Genomic DNA, 5000 nt, shown 5'->3' with positions numbered 1-5000 from the left:
GCTGGCTGGCATCGTTTATGGTTAGAACTAGGGCGGTATCTGATCGCCTTCGAACCTCTAACTTTCGTTCTTGATTAATGAAAACATACTTGGCAAATGCTTTCGCTTCTGTTCGTCTTGCGACGATCCAAGAATTTCACCTCTAACGTCGCAATACGAATGCCCCCGCCTGTCCCTATTAATCATTACCTCGGGTTCCGAAAACCAACAAAATAGAACCGAGGTCCTATTCCATTATTCCATGCACACAGTATTCAGGCGGGCTTGCCTGCTTTAAGCACTCTAATTTGTTCAAAGTAAACGTGCCGGCCCACCGAGACACTCAACAAAGAGCACCCTGGTAGGATTTAAACGGGGTCCGCCTCGGGACGCGAAAGCACCCCTTCGGCTCGCCCCACCGGCAGGACGTCCCACGATACATGCCAGTTAAACACCGACGGGCGGTGAACCAACAGCGTGGGACACAAATCCAACTACGAGCTTTTTAACCGCAACAACTTTAATATACGCTATTGGAGCTGGAATTACCGCGGCTGCTGGCACCAGACTTGCCCTCCAATAGATACTCGTTAAAGGATTTAAAGTGTACTCATTCCGATTACGGGGCCTCGGATGAGTCCCGTATCGTTATTTTTCGTCACTACCTCCCCGTGCCGGGAGTGGGTAATTTGCGCGCCTGCTGCCTTCCTTGGATGTGGTAGCCGTTTCTCAGGCTCCCTCTCCGGAATCGAACCCTGATTCCCCGTTACCCGTTACAACCATGGTAGGCGCAGAACCTACCATCGACAGTTGATAAGGCAGACATTTGAAAGATGCGTCGCCGGTACGAGGACCGTGCGATCAGCCCAAAGTTATTCAGAGTCACCAAGGCAAACGGACCAGACAAGCCAATCCGATTGGTTTTGATCTAATAAAAGCGTCCCTTCCATCTCTGGTCGGGACTCTGTTTGCATGTATTAGCTCTAGAATTACCACAGTTATCCAAGTAACGTGGGTACGATCTAAGGAACCATAACTGATTTAATGAGCCATTCGCGGTTTCACCTTAATGCGGCTTGTACTGAGACATGCATGGCTTAATCTTTGAGACAAGCATATGACTACTGGCAGGATCAACCAGGGAGCTGCGTCAACTAGAGCTGAGCAGCCGGCCGCCCGGGAGTGTGTCCCGGGGGCCCGCGCGAACACGCAAGCGTCCGCTCAATTATTCTGCAAACAGGAGGAGGCCGAGCTCCCCTGCACGATACACCTCGAAACCCTCTCAGGTCCCGGCGGCGCGCAGCGCCGTCCTAGGTACTTGGTCGGTTTCGAGAGAGGCGCAATCGCCCGGAGTTAGGCGAGTAGACGGTTTTAGTGCGAACACCCTTGCTCCCAACTGAGCTTGCCGCTGCCGACAGAGGCCCGGGAGCGTGCTGTCGTGGCATTGCCGGCGGGAGACAACACGCGCCACCTATGGTGACCGGCAGCTCCAACGCCAGCGCCACACAAGGGCAAAGCCCCACTTGGGTGCAGAAGCGAACTCTCCCAGCACAGCGCACGCGCCAACACGTCCGCACAACTGCGATACAAACCACCTGCGAGAACCGCTGGGGCGACCGAGCAGCAGACGGCGTCGCGGCGCCGAGTGCCAGGCGGCGGCGCATCCTCAACGCACACAGTCCTCAATCAGACCAGCACACTGCAGATGTCCACCGCGCTTCGCACCGGGCTCGGCTGAACCAACTTTGGCCGCCAGGCGCCGCGTGCAGGGTGCGCCGCAGCGTAGCTGCGCCGCCTGCCGAGCCCGTCGGCTGGCGCTCCTGCCACTCGGCGCCCCCCACCAGCCGCCTGTTGCGCGTGCGCCCACGCAGCGCGCGGCCAACACGCCGGGCGGCCCCCCTTCACCGGCCGGGAACAGTCCCACCAAGCCACCGCCGCGTATCGCTTCATACCCACATGGGCCTAGTCACGTGTGTGGATGTGGCGGGTACCGCTGAAACAACCGGTTAATAGCTGTACCGATCGTCGCCATCACAGATTCACCTCCAGCGTGAACAACCGCTCAACAACGGATTTCCAGTTCATTTGCGTATCTTGGGCAGTAAACGTAGATGTCCACCTACATTTGCGAATTCAACAATTCTTGCATGCCAGGATGTCATGTGTCACGACACGCTACATCAGACCACATACACACTGCGACATGTGCAGAAGAGAACACGTGGAAGGTGGCCCGCGCACGTATGCGATGTCCCTTCCGCGATCCACTGTCAACCGGCATCTGCGGCATGTCCCAGATATGGAACGCGGTCCACCAGGGTAGCACTTTGTGTGAGGCAATACGACAAAGTCGGAATACACGCGTCACTACATCACACGGCTCACGCTGACCTGACCTGACTCACCGCACCACCACCCCCAGCGACCCAGGGTGACATACAATGCGTTCGTACAACACGCGATCTAGTGTCTACGGCGTACCACAGTGCAACCTAGCTGTTATTGGGAGACGAGACAAGTAGCATCGAGCACAACATATGGAAATTGAGATTCGACACCGTTGGGCACAGCCAGCGTACGGTCACACGTATCACACTACTTCACTCTGTACGTAACTACCGATGATCGGTACAGCGTGTGGGTTACGCGTACGACATCAGCGGACAATGGACACAGACCATACCACGACGTACACTGAGGGCGTCGACATCTGAACGCAACTGAACAGCTGCGAGGCTCATTTAACACTCAAACGCCAGACCGACCAGCTTGAGAGGACGGAGACACAAAGAGAGGGGCAGAGGGGGGGGGGGCGATATAGTCCTATTGCAGTACAATTGACAGTGGATAGCGGGAATATGTGGAAAGTAAGCAACACTCGCAAGACATCTACATGAGGATAACAACGACACCAGAGATTCCGAGCAGTGAACTATGTTAGGCAAAGGGACAACGTGGGTTAGGTTAAGGGACAACGTGGGTTAGGTTAAGGGACAACGTGGGTTAGGTTAAGGGACAACGTGGGTTAGGTTAAGGGACAACGTGGGTTAGGTTAAGGGACAACGTGGGTTAGGTTAAGGGACAACGTGGGTTAGGTTAAGGGACAACGTGGGTTAGGTTAAGGGACAACGTGGGTTAGGTTAAGGGACAACGTGGGTTAGGTTAAGGGACAACGTGGGTTAGGTTAAGGGACAACGTGGGTTAGGTTAAGGGACAACGTGGGTTAGGTTAAGGGACAACGTGGGTTAGGTTAAGGGACAACGTGGGTTAGGTTAAGGGACAACGTGGGTTAGGTTAAGGGACAAATTGAGTTAGGTTAAGGGACAAATTGAGTTAGGTTAAGGGACAAATTGAGTTAGGTTAAGGGACAAATTGAGTTAGGTTAAGGGACAAATTGAGTTAGGTTAAGGGACAAATTGAGTTAGGTTAAGGGACAAATTGAGTTAGGTTAAGGGACAAATTGAGTTAGGTTAAGGGACAAATTGAGTTAGGTTAAGGGACAAATTGAGTTAGGTTAAGGGACAAATTGAGTTAGGTTAAGGGACAAATTGAGTTAGGTTAAGGGACAAATTGAGTTAGGTTAAGGGATAATCTGGTACAACCACAGTTAGGTTAAGCGATAATCTGGTACAGCCACAGTTAGGTTAAGCGATAATCTGGTACAGCCACAGTTAGGTTAAGCGATAATCTGGTACAGCCACAGTTAGGTTAAGCGATAATCTGGTACAGCCACAGTTAGGTTAAGCGATAATCTGGTACAGCCACAGTTAGGTTAAGCGATAATCTGGTACAGCCACAGTTAGGTTAAGCGATAATCTGGTACAGCCACAGTTAGGTTAAGCGATAATCTGGTACAGCCACAGTTAGGTTAAGCGATAATCTGGTACAGCCACAGTTAGGTTAAGCGATAATCTGGTACAGCCACAGTTAGGTTAAGCGATAATCTGGTACAGCCACAGTTAGGTTAAGCGATAATCTGGTACAGCCACAGTTAGGTTAAGCGATAATCTGGTACAGCCACAGTTAGGTTAAGCGATAATCTGGTACAGCCACAGTTAGGTTAAGCGATAATCTGGTACAGCCACAGTTAGGTTAAGCGATAATCTGGTACAGCCACAGTTAGGTTAAGCGATAATCTGGTACAGCCACAGTTAGGTTAAGCGATAATCTGGTACAGCCACAGTTAGGTTAAGCGATAATCTGGTACAGCCACAGTTAGGTTAAGCGATAATCTGGTACAGCCACAGTTAGGTTAAGCGATAAAGTTGGTTAAATTCGGTATTGTGTGGGAAGGGGGCAGAGAGAGTGGGGGGGGGGGGGTGGATAGTTGTGGCAGTACGCGGATGCCTGAGTCACCGTCAGATATGTCACGTCGGTTCGATGCTTGTAGCAAGAGGCTGGCGGGTCTGTGTCTCTCACTTCTGCAATTTTTCATGTGGTATAACACGAGGGCGGGGGGGTGATATTTGGTGCCCCTCTGTGTAGGATGTGTGTTGGTGGTGTTGGTTTATCTGAGCAATGGTAGTTGTCGGAGGAGTGGGGTATTGTGCTTTTATAGGTGGACCTACTGCTCTGGTTATCATAGTGTCGACGGTGCAATGTGGCAGAGAGGATGCACTCGACATTGTCGCATTCCAGATGTTTATGTATTGTGTGTCTCCGTTGCAGGCCGAGAGTGGTGCATGTTCGAGTGTGTGGCTGACGTGCGATTCACGTTGTGTGCCCAGTCTTACAGCACGTATAGGGACATTCGCATAAATCATCTATATGTGGCCTTGCATCATTTACTAAGCAGTGCCGTGAGACGACCGAACTATTAGGAAAGTACTGATGTACCGCATAATGTTTACCTTCCACCACACGGCGAGTATCGACTCTGCCCAGCGTTGCCACCGCAGGCAGCGGTCACCGTCACCATTGTGCGGCGGAACGGAACATCTATATCCTCAGAGGGGCACTCTTTGCCGCCGGGCGTCAGGTCTCGCGGCCTGCCGGCCAGCGCCCATGACGAACTTACTGCA

General features: G+C 52.2%; 1 non-coding gene across 1 annotated transcript in view; it reads right to left on the bottom strand.

The window, feature by feature from the left end:
* Positions 1-1123, bottom strand: part of LOC126313672 (small subunit ribosomal RNA) — a 1893-nt gene extending 770 nt beyond the window's left edge. The window contains exon 1 of the ribosomal RNA XR_007555306.1: positions 1-1123. This exon is cut by the window's left edge and continues 770 nt beyond it. This is a non-coding gene — a ribosomal RNA (small subunit ribosomal RNA).
* Between the last annotated feature and the right edge of the window lie 3877 nt (positions 1124-5000).

This window comes from Schistocerca gregaria, unplaced genomic scaffold, assembly GCF_023897955.1.
Source record: "Schistocerca gregaria isolate iqSchGreg1 unplaced genomic scaffold, iqSchGreg1.2 ptg000495l, whole genome shotgun sequence".
In the NCBI taxonomy this organism is placed as follows: Eukaryota; Metazoa; Arthropoda; class Insecta; order Orthoptera; family Acrididae; genus Schistocerca; species Schistocerca gregaria.
This window is presented reverse-complemented; position numbering and strand designations above follow the sequence as displayed.